Here is a 12188-nt window from a genome sequence, read left to right as displayed (position 1 = left end):
CGACAGTGAAATCCCTGGGTCATTTGGGTGGCGCGGGGTACAAAGTGAGGCTGACAGTGACTACTAAGTGGAATGAGCTAGAAGACTCAGAAACCCCCACTTCTTTCCTTCCTGTGAACACCCAGAAAATCTTGGGGGATGGAGGAAAGAGGACCCAGCAGGTAAGGCTTGGTGACCTTTTGGAAAATCCATATTTATTGCCTCAACAGTGACGAATGGTTCCAAATGTGGACAGTCGGCGTGGCTGGGTTATTACGAGAAACTTGCTCTTTTGCTGCCCACTGTTCTTTCCTGAACAAAATATGGCCTTTTGAGTGAGGTGGGATTTGGCATGTGTGCGATGATGTAATCTGTTACGCAGCCAGGCAAAGTGTCACCGGCTCAAAGGTTCAGTCTTGCACAATTAACAGGGATGGAAGTGCTTCCAGACCAGGGACATGGCGGGCCGGGGTTGGGTCTCAAGGAATCTCTCTTGCTGTCCAAAGGAATGCAGACCCTACATTCTGTGTGTTGAGAAGCCATCAGGAAATTAATTCAGCAAACACTCATTAAATTATGATTTATAATATAAATTATATTATGATTATTATACTCTTCTTCCCTCCTTCTCTCCTTCTTTTTCTCATTTATTCATTCAGCAGATTTCTACTGAGTATCTATAATGTGCCAAGCATGTGTTGAATACTGAGGATAAAGGGTGGGCAGGAACATCACACAGTTTTGCTTTCCTGGAGCTTACTAATTAGTAGGAGAAACAAGCATTAATCAACGAATCTAGCACAAAAAAAGAGGCAAAATTAAAAAGGTGACTGGTATAAAAAACCAAACCAAATCAGTGTTTCCATCAGAGCATGTGGTAGGAGGTAGTGACCTGGTAGAGGTCAGGAAAGGCTCCCCCAACAGGAAGAGGGCTGAGCTGAGATCTGAAGGAAAAAAGAGTACAAGGTTATCTGAAGAAGGTAGGTGATTTGGGGAGAAGTCTTAGTGAAGAGGAGATCATGTGCAAGGGTCCTGAGGCCTAGGAGAGCAAAGTGCTTCTTAGGAATTAAAAGAAAGCTGGAAAAGCTGGAGCGCAGGCTGCAAAAGAGCACAAGGACTGGACCCTACTGGGCCCTGGTGGCCACATTAGGAATTTAGCTCAATGGAAAGTCATTTCATTACTGTAAGAAGGAGAGTGGGCTGAAGGGTGGCAGGAGCAAGAGCAAGAAGACCATTTGGAAGGCCAGTGCAAAGTTCCAGGGAGTCGTGCTACTTGGTGGCCTAGAGCAGGGGTGGTGCTGTTGGGGAGAGGTAGAAGGACAGTGTGCTTGTGGTGGAATCCATGAGGTTGGTTGGGTATAGGGCATTGTTAGGGAGAGGAAGATGTCAGGGTGATGTTGGTGCCCATTGCTGAGCTAGGAAAGCAGGGGAGGGCAAAATCCACGCTTGGATTTCCAGGAAACATTAGACTGGGTAGTGGGAGGGGGCAAGTGGATATCATAAGGAATTGAGGTTTGACGTTGGCCTTGAAGAATGAGTAGGCATTTTCTAGTTGGCAAGTTGGAAAAGGCATGCTAATCAAAGGGAGAGGCATGCATAAAAACACAGAGGTATCACCAGAATAGTTAGAAGAAACACACACACACACACACACACGTCTAAAAAGGAAATTAATATGCGACCCGTAAGTAACTTTGCTGGTTTCTGGTGTGCTCACATTTGCTTTGTGTTGCAGTGATTCAAAAACCTATAGTATACAGAATTTGTAAATAGGTAAAAATGTTTAAGTATTTTTTTAAACCACAGACATATAAAATATAGAAATTCCTTTCTTTACTTCCATATCTTAAATTAGGGCTTCACATATGGCTCTTCATTTTGTTAATCTGCCTTCTTTCCAATAAAATGTAGCCATTTAGGGAGGACTTGGATTTTAGGTTTTTCCTTTGTGGTTTGACATCTGGATTTGGGATTAGTTGGCATTTTTAATTGACTAAAATAACTATGAATTTACTCTTGATTGAAATAGGAACATGTTGATTTCAGTTTAGCTTGGGAATTAAAATTGCAGGGCAGCCACATCCAAAAAGACTTAGTAATGCTAAGACCTATGCAACATATCAACTCGGGGGGAAAAAATAAGGTGGTGTCAATTTGATAGTTAATGTTTTTATAATAAATGCAGGCATGTTGATAGCAAGATCAAGTTGGGAGAGATGGTACAGTCCTGGAATTATCAACATGGCCTCTGCGCACAGTATTGGCTTAAATCCTGGCTTTAACACCTGCTAGCTCTCCGAACACTCAGATCTCTTGAGTAATGATTGCTAGCTACTTTGCAGGGTACAATACAGTGGGGGTAATGTGTGTAAAGCCAAGAACATAGTAAGTGTTCAGTAAACGTTAGTGAGGACTTGGAGTTTTACCACCAAGAGCATGCTAGACCTCAGCCATCCACAGAGAAACACATACAGTTGTGAAAGCGGATGCTGGGCTGTTATGGTAAAAGCAGGTACCAAATTTGCTTCCCTTGTGGCTGGAAGGAATCTTAAGACACCACCAAATTCTGTAATGTTGCTGACATTTTCTGGAGGAGAACTTTTTTTTTTTTTTTATTTCTCTGAAGTTTTGGAATCATTAGGGAAGGAGGGGAGAGAACGACATCATCTTGATGGGGACATCCCTGAATTTAGAAGATGGCCAGAAAGCTTCCATCCCTGGAGATGAGGACCAGCCGTGGGTCTGCTTACCGAGTTCTTGACATCCTGCCATAAGAATTGTGGGTGTGGGTGTGCGAAGCCGGCATGACAGAGATTATGCAACTGTGTTTCTCTTTTTTGTGACTTCAGCTGATGTGAATGAAGGCCACAGAAAGCTGCCTCACTCAGTGGGAAATTGTTTTTATAATTACAGGTCTAGCCATTTTACCCTGAGTTTCTCACCTGCCACCCCTTCCACTCCAGCAAAATCTGTGTGGAGAGATCTGCCGGGAAGGAACTGACTGCTTATGTTTCTCCAGTGTGATGAAAGCACGTGGTACAGGTAAACACCTCCCAGATCTTTAACTATGAAAGCAACCATCATTTGGTGTAAATTTCCCAAGGTAGTGCTGACGATGTTTGCCTACCTGGTCTCACACACACACAGACCCACCACATAAACATAGACCTAGAGATCCACATGTTCTCCGGGTACTCGTTCTTTCTTATAAAAATGGAACCCTTGCTTTTTTTGTGGGAAAGAAAAGAGCTTCTAATTATTTTGAGATCACTGTTTAGGATGGATGATAAAACATTGATAGGAAAGAGAGAATTCTGGTGATGGTGTTCATAACCTCAGCTGGGAGAGACCTTCCATCCGATGGTAGTAGGGAATAATATAATATGTACTATTACCTAACTTTTTTGTTCCTCTTGAATATGTAATAATGAACATCTTTTCATACCAATGGATATGTATTTACAGCATGATATTTAATGATTATATACAGTGGACCATTGAATGCATATCCTAAAATTTATTTAATTGATCTCCTCTATTGGACATTTAGGGTGTCTCTAATTTTTTTTTTTTTTGGCTTTTATGCTACCATGAATCTTCTTACAGCTTTATATCAGTTGCCATTACTAGTGACTTCCTTAGGATACTGCCTTACCAGTAAATCAGAGAGTTTAAAAGTTTTCGAGTCTTAAGACTTTTTGATACTACTTGTTGCCAAGTCATTTTTTCTATAAAGTCATACCAGTTTATATTTCCAGAGGCAGTATATGAGAGTACCTGTTTCCATACAGTTTTGCCAGTGCTGAGAATTTTGAAAACAAAGTGTCTTGCCAATTGATTATGAGAAATGGTATCTCTGTCTTATTTTTATTTTATTTTATTTTATTTATTTGACAGAGAGATCACAAGTAGGCAGAGAGGCAAGCAGAGAGTGGGGGGGAAGCAGGCTCCCTGCTGAACAGAGAGCCCGATGTGGGACTCCATCCCAGGACCCTGTGATCATGACCTGAGCCAAAGGCAGAGGTTTTAACCCACTGAGCCACCCAGGCACCCCTCTGTCTTTTGTTTGTTTGTTTGTTTGCAAGGAGGTGTTTATTTGTAAATTTATAATTCGTACTGTTTTGAAGAACCTTCCTCCAATAGACAGTAGCATGTTAAAACTCACCAGTTTTTGACGTTGGTGAAATAATACTTAAATGAAGAAGGCATGGAAGGGTCCTAGAGAATTTCGAGTGTTCCCCCTTTTTATGGCCAAGTATTTTTAGACAACCACAGTATCACTAGATAGCAATCCTTTTTCAATGGAAAACTAGTTTTTCATTTCTTAGTAAAAGTATTTGCCCATGGCCCACATTAAACACGGATCTGAAATTATTATGAAATTAAAGTGCAGGTATGTGTGTATATTTATTTATGCATGCACCTGCACAACATCGGGAGCCTGAGTCAATGCGATGGTGACAGTTCCATAGGATTCAGGGGCTGCAGATGACCACAGAGACGGCGCCAGGCTTCCTGGATTCAAATTCCAGCTTTGCTCTTCCCCTGAGGCGTGACGTTGGGCAACTTCCTTCACATCTCGAGTGTCTTAGGTTATAAAATTTGAAGAATAAGTACTTACCTCCTTGGGTGTGGTTGCAACAAAACATAGGTGAAATGTTGAAAATTATTTAAAAATCCCATTTCAAAGCAATATTTAATGGTAGTAGAAAACGCTTATGATAAATGTAAAAAGAAAGCAAAATATGATGCTTAAACATAGTGTAACCTCAGTCTTGTGAAATTATTATTTTTTTCCTTCTGCCTCTTTCTTTTCATCCTCCTCTGGCATCCCCCCGCCCCCCCCAGTGTAATATATTTCTAAATGGGTTTAATTTGAATTAATGGAGTCATCGCAGTTTTGGAGAAAGTGTCCGACCGAAGTCTGCAAGTCAGAGAGAGCCATTCACCCACAGAGCAGTGACATCCTTTGATGTCCCCTGGCCCGTGGGACCCTGGGAGAGCCCTTGCATGAGGGCAGGCTGCATTCCTCCTGTGCCCCAGTGAGCACCGCGGGTCAGGCAGGCTCCCTGGCCTCTTTGAGCTGCACGTGGAGAATCTCCATCTGGCCCGGGTGTGAGCCACCAGCCCCGTCTCTTCCCCCACGATAAACAAGCTTCCTTTCCCTAATTAAATGAACGAGAAGGTAGAGCGAGAGACCCCCCCCCCCCAGCTGTTAGGAAGCATATGTTTCATCCCACATAAACACAGAAGGGAAACCTGTGGGGTTGTGCAGTCCCTCCATCCTTTAGCTACATCAGTCAGTTGAAAAATAGAAGGAAAACGAGGCAACAGATGATGTGGTGTTGGCGAGATGAACGCAAGGCCATTCGGCGAGCTTCGGCTAACGCTCTCCACTGGCCTACCCCGCAACCCTTGCGTGTGAATCTGCACACGCTTTGCTTTGGCCCACGCTTACAGTCTAATTTGAACAGCTCTGTATTTTTCAATACGAGGACGAACCTCTGAGTTCCTCATTAAGACAGTTTAGCTTAAGAATTCCTCTGTAATGGCTCATAAATTATTCCCTTGTAAATGATCGTGAGAGGGAATAAGAAAATGCAACTTGTGTTTGTACACATACATCGTTATTTTGATTAAATGAGGGAGTTCATAAAGGAAGAGAGGACAACGAGTGCGTCGGCAAATATGGGTCAGGGAAAGAGTTCGCAGACTCTTTCTCGGGACTTCAGCGAGGCAGCTCACGGGTGTAGGTAGGAAGGCTAGACGTCATGGTGGTGAGAATGGTAACGGCACTGCCATATGGAACATTTGGTATTTGGATAGCACTTGGACTCCTCCTGAACTACAGAATCAATAGGAACTCAAACCGCGAGGAAGAAACCTTTCTCTTGCTGCAGATCAATGGCTGGGCTGCAGAAATGCAGACGTGTGGATTTTCTAGGGCTTTACCTTCTCTAGGAGGGCGGGGGGGGGGGGGGGCTATCCCATTGTATTTAACTGTGCTGTGGCCTCACACCTGTAGTCCGGCCCTTTTTGCTTATCTCTATAACCAAACCATTTTTTGCAATCATCGAGGAAATCTGTCTGCAAGGCCAGGTAAAGACACTGTTGAAAACTCAATTCGTAGAGTCCCACGGGGCCTGTGGGGTGATGAGGACTCTGCTGGTCCAGAGTGAATTGTAAGAGGCTGAGACCATGTCTTCACATTCTAACTCCATTCAGTCCTGTATTACGCATTTATTCATTCAGCAAATACCTCTTTGGTATGGGTACTATGTACTGGTATGGGTCTAAGCACTAGAGACTGGGAATGTTACAAGATAGACAGGAAGCCTGCCCTAAGGGTGTTCACATTTCCAAGGGCAGCACCGTCCATAGCATCAGAACCTAGTTCGGGTGGACGTGGAGCTGAACTGGGCCGTTGTAAAAGGAGGTAGAGAATGCATCTGAAATGAGAGAACCAATGGAGAAAGACCTGTTGATCTGAAAGGCAGAAAGAACCAGAGAACGGTTGGCCATTGGCCGTGAGGTCATGGTTACTAACAGCAGGACCGGATTGGGAACAGAGTAGAAGGGGAAGAGAGAAGACAACTATTATGGTACTCTGCTTGGATGCACATGGTCAGGGCTGGCAACATTCCAGCAGCTACTGATCTCAACGTAGGTAATCGAAATGGTGCCCGCGATTGGCAAGCCATATTTTAAACCATCCTGGAATGAATAGGTTGTTGTTTGTCTACGACTCTGTGAATGTGCTAGACAGAGGAGTGGGCGGCCAACGGTAGATGGCGGCACTTGGCTGTGTCAGCCGCGACCGAAAGAATGCGGGGAGGGGTTGATTTACCAGAACCTGCGCACCTTATTCTAATGTTGATTAACCGTATCCTTTTTCTTATCTTATCCACCACCGTCCGTGTTATAAGGGGAGATTAAGTATACAATTAATTCTACCTTCTGTGCACAAGCATAGTTGACTTTACTTGGTTGACTGGAAATGGACAAAAGTTCCATATCAAAATAGTCTCTTTGGTGGTCTTGTCTTGGCCTTTCCAGTAATTTGGTGGCCTTCTGCTCTTCTTGTTTCTGGGACTGAAACCAGAAACAAGATTCTTGGTTCTTCTGACCTTCTTCCCTCCATTCCCGGGTGATTTAGTGGTCTCTTAAATAATAAGATCCACTCAGAGATTTCTTTTGTCTTCTTTGGCTTCCAGCATGGGTTTGGTAAAAGCTTCATTCTGGCTTTGGATTGACTATCATTGGCATGGGGGCAGCTTTTTCTCTATTTTGTCTCCCCCTGGTCAATGGCTTTCTTCTGGGCCTTATATCTCTATCATATATTTTACCTAAGTGCTTTTTCCTTTTTTGACTTGCCCAGTTTAGTTGCTTATCCCACTCCCCAACCCAACCCACTCAACTATCCAACACATGCATGTACGATGCATTCTGCATAGTACATCAGCAACGCACGTTTCCATGGTTAAAAAAAACCCTATTGCTATTCATTAAATATTTAAAATAGACATCTCCTCCAAACTTATCTCCCAGCATCGACATGTTCTTCCATTTTCCACTCCAGTTCCTGAAGAAAAAAAAAAAAGCCTCCATAATTCATAGCCAGTTTGGGGGAACGTATTTATTTTGAAACACTTAATGATGTGTTTCATGGCAAAATGAAAAACGTAGAGACAAAGACTCAAGAGTACATAGTGTTTTAGATGTAGGCCTAGCTTTTCAGAACTATTGTGGAGTGTGTTTGAGTTTCTAAAATAATTTACCAGACTCCCGTGTAAAGCACTTTATTCTTTGAAAGCCTTATAAATCATGTGATTTTTGTCAATGCACAGACATTCACATAGTTCCTTTACCTCACGAAATAAGGTAGATGATCGTGTCACCTGATGGAGGAAAACATGGAAGAAAATGGTTAACTCCAACGCCTACCATTTTGTCTTTGGGACCCTGAGGTGGAAGGCTGCAGAAATCCTTGCCTCTGGACTACATTGATGCTGCCCTTGACATTGGCACACTGCACTGTTCCAAGTGTAAGCAGTGAGTAGAAAGAAATATCAAAGGGTCAGTTTTCTGGAGTACCTTTTAAATTAGTGCTGGTTTTTTTTTTCCCCTCATAGAGTTCCTCAAGGGAGATGAAACATTTAAATACATTTTCTGAATTGTAGAATGTTAGATATTATAGCTTCTGATGTTGTAGTACTTGGACGTGGAAGGGAACCTGAAGGTCATTTAGTCGCCTTGACTCCCTACCTCAAGACCCCCTCCAATTTAGGTTTTCACTACATGTTTTAGTAAAACTGGGGAAGGTAGCTCCATGACTTGGCAGTTATATTTGGTCCTCCTCTTTTCTCTTCAGAAAGATTTTGTCTTCTCTAGTGTTCATTTTCCTGTTCTTTAAAGTGAGGACAGCAGGTCACTGTGAAGATCATATACGTATAAACCTTTGCCCATTTCCTGGCCTGGTGCTGTGTACTGCTCCTGCTTCCACTCTGCTTCTCCCTCTATTTCCACTCTGGTTTCTTGCTCATAGAGATCAACTTTAGATCCCAAGTATCTAAAACAAATGAAGGGTCACCAAACAGAACAAGAAATTTAGTGCTGATGCCACATGCTGGAGAAGCTGGAGCTGTCTTTGGTCCCACAGGCAGAGCTGCGATCCTTTGTGCGTGTCTATGGCTGAACCCAAGTTCAGCTGGTCATCCCTTGACCTGGGGATCAGGAAGATCAGGAGGGCCACATACGTTGTGCCTTCAAATATTATATGTGTAATGAATGGGTTACTCTCTGTGGCTTCTTCCCTTCTAAAAATGATCATCATCTTACATTCTAGATGTTCTAAGGCTTTGAAGTCCCTGTTGGAAAGAACCTGGGAAAAGTTCTAGTCGGTCTTTCTATTCTCTTGGTGCATTTGAGTATCTGCGTGCCGAGTTTTCTGGTAGGTTCCCCCGTTCATGCTCAGGTGGTATTTTCTGGTAGGTTCCCCTGTTCACGCTCAGGCGAAGTTGATGACCTGCTCCTCCAGTAATGATAAGACAGAATAAAACAAAACACTCCCTTCCTGCATAAAGGCGTCCCCCCTCCCCCAGATGCTTAACCCCTGAAGCTAGCGTTTCAGATGATATCAAGGGAATAACACTTCACTTGCCACTGAAATACAGCCGTCTTGGGAGTGGAATTTGGCAGCTGAGTAATAGTCAAGCTGCAGTACTTACATGACAGTTTGGGGAAAGGAGCGAGACAGAAATAGCAGATTCCAAAATAATCCAATTAAAACAGCAGGAAAGTGGCGTTGGGCGGCAAGAAGGGAGGGGTGGGATGCCCAGAGCCGGATCATGGTTAAGGTTGACGGTGTGGCCGGCGGCCTTGGCAGCCCCATGCTGACCGCCGTGAACACACCCCTATGCTCATGCCAAAGAGGGGTCTCGCCCGATGTCCCATTAAGCTGTCATCTGGGGATTTTCTCTCTCTTTTCCTAGTGGTCTAATTATCAGGCTGTGTTGGCACATAAATAGATCTGTCTGTTTGGAGCTACTTTTCCTTTTGCCTCCCTCGTAGGGATTATATCGTGTTCAGTATTTATGACATCAGAATGTACTATGCTGAGAAGTCATTCTGTTAAGGCACCTTCTGAAAGGCTCAGGAAGAATGAGCTGGCAGATGATGCTTCTATTTCATTCAAGGGTCTTCGTAATAACAGTGGCTGGAAAGGAAAATTCAAGAAATGTGCATGCTAGACAAAGGCAGTTGAATAAACATGTAGAACTCCTTAGATTTTTCTGGGGTGGAAGGTGACCACTGTGATAGCTGTAAGAATAAGAACATGGAGGGGCGCCTGGCTGGTGCAGTCGGTTAAGCGTCCAACTCTTGGTTTTAGCTCAGGCTGTGACCTTGGGGTTCTGAGATCGAGCCCCGCGTCGGGCTCCATGCTCGGTACAGAGTCTGCTTGGGATTCTCTATCCCTCTGCCCCTCCGGTGTGTGCTTTCTCTCTTTCTGGAGTAAATAATAAATCTTCAACAAACACGGAAGTAGCAATGGTTAAAATTGAAAAATACTGAGTAATGTGTGCAAGAATAAGAATTTTAAAGAAGCAAAGAATAGGAATTTTTAAAAAGCAAATAATTTTTAAAAAGCATAGAAATAATCAGATCATTTGATTAATAGGACATCTGATCTCTCAAAAGGGAGGTTCGGGGGATGAAGGAAGCAGGTGCTAAAGGAATGTGGGCATTTTAATTTAACGAGAAAAGAGAGAACTTTGAAAAGAAATAAACGGCTTCAGGGGTTAGTTACATTTAGAGACACATACAGTCTTTAGACAGTGAGCAGAGTTCATGCAGCCTACTATTATAAAAATGGAACTGATGAATTTAGGGAGAATTAAGTAAAATTCATGTCATGGGGAAAAAATGATACTTGGAATCAGAAATTCTGGTTTTGAGTTTCAGTTGTGCAACTTATTAACTCTGAAATCACTTAAAATCTGAGGGGATTTTTTTTTTTGTTTTTGGTAATCTACAAAATGGAGACAATTGTTATCTAGTAGGGTGTTGTCAAGATCAAGTGAGGGACGCCTGGGGGGCTCAGTCTGTTAAGCCGCTGCCTTTGGCTCAGGTCATGATCCCAGGATCCCGGGATCGAGTCCTGCATCCGGCTCCCTGCTCAGTGGGGAGCCTGCTTCTCCCTCTGCCTGCCACTACCCGGCCCCTGCTTGTGTGCTCTCTCTCTGTTTCTCAAATAAATAAAATCTACAAAAGAGAGAGAGAGATCAAGGAGGTAGTGCGTAAAAAATGTTTTGTGAACTCTGCCCGCTCCATGCTATTTCTGTCAGTGTGCAGTGTGCCTGTGGTATGGGGAAGGCATCAGGGACCGTGATCACCTTCGAGATCTCCTATGAGAACACCCCCTGAAGAACCAGTCATGAACAGGGAGAAAAAGTCTATTGTGAAAACATTGAAAAATATTCACGAATTATTTTTTTTTTCCTGCTCCTCATTTTTCTGGCCCAGACACCCTTCTGTGTATATGGGATTTTTCCAAAAATTTTCCAAGGAATTCCGTAACAGAGTTGTCCACTCTCTCTCAGGGCTTTACACCACGTCATTTTGTAGTAATTTTTTTTTTCCTCTGAGTCAATGTTGAATAACAGCCTAACGAAAAGGAACGCTCTTTTGTTACATTTAATAATGCTCCTTTTGGGGGGTCCCTAAGGGAGAGATGGGGCGGGGCGGCATGCTAGGAACAAGAGGAAGGTAAGTAGGATGCTGAGGAGGAAGGCTTGAAGCGGGAAAGGTGAAACACGGTAAAGCTTCATCAAACACGGTAAAGCTTCATTAGCGTGGGCTGGCGCGCCCAACTTCCCTTTATGCGGCAGCCCATGTGTCTCCTTGGCTTCTGTTTCTTAATCACAGACGCCATGAAGTGTCTTCTTGGCTTTTTTTTTTTTTTTTTAATGCTTTCTATCTTAATCTCCTACCACAGGTAACAAAAGGAAAGCCACCGGATTGCATGCTGTGTGTGTGTGTGTGTGTGTGTGTGTGTGTGTGTGTGTGTGTATGTTCACGGACATGTCAGGCAGCGGAACAAGCTAGATTTCTACGTGAATACGGACACGGGGATGAATCGGCACATCTGTGAGGCTGTGTCTGCGTGCATCCATGAACGTGCGTGCATGCATGGGGATAGCCACAACGCGACACGTAGGTGCGTCTGTGTTGCATCTGTTGTATACACCCTAACATAGAAATGACACATGGATAGGAATTAGAAAGGGCAATAGGCAACGGCATTTACTGTTGCAACCAAAGTGCATGATGTAACATCCGGCATGCTGGAGAGCCTTTGCTTGTTCATCACGGAGAACAATGGTAGGAGTTAAACAGTAACAGGTTGAAGTGTCAAGAAGTATATAAAAATACACATTCTCTATTGTTTGAGGCTCTTGCAATAAGGCAAGGTCTCTTTGTGTGGTGGATGTGTCTCTGCTTGCTGGGAGTTCAAAATTCTTGGATAAAGAATGTTACAGAGTGTAATTTGTGACAGAAGGTGTGCTCCGATTGTTTGTTTAGTATTCCGGAGGATGTCTGCAGGTCTGAACGCGGCAAAGAGCAGCTTTGTTTGGAAAATACAGTAGGAGTGGTACAAGAAAACTGAATTAAGTAAAGAAACTTAGGGAGTGCATCTCTGATTGATGATC

At 43.5% G+C, this 12188-nt stretch overlaps 1 protein-coding gene across 8 annotated transcripts in view; it reads left to right on the top strand.

Moving 5' to 3' along the window:
* Nucleotides 1–12188, top strand: part of ATXN1 (ataxin 1) — a 394638-nt gene that overhangs the window by 150192 nt on the left and 232258 nt on the right. For 7 of the 8 annotated variants that reach the window (XR_006818293.1, XM_046004627.1, XM_046004628.1 and 4 more), the window contains one exon: nt 2893–3021. The gene's annotated coding sequence lies outside the window, so the exon portion shown is untranslated. Of the gene's footprint in view, nt 1–2892; nt 3022–7860; nt 7882–12188 lie in introns of those variants that run through there. The other variant, XR_006818294.1, reaches the window with a different exon arrangement.

The sequence above is a fragment of the Meles meles genome, chromosome 5, assembly GCF_922984935.1.
Source record: "Meles meles chromosome 5, mMelMel3.1 paternal haplotype, whole genome shotgun sequence".
NCBI lineage: Eukaryota > Metazoa > Chordata > Mammalia > Carnivora > Mustelidae > Meles > Meles meles.
The sequence above is the reverse complement of the archived record's forward strand: the minus strand, read 5'-3'. Positions and strand labels throughout refer to the sequence as shown.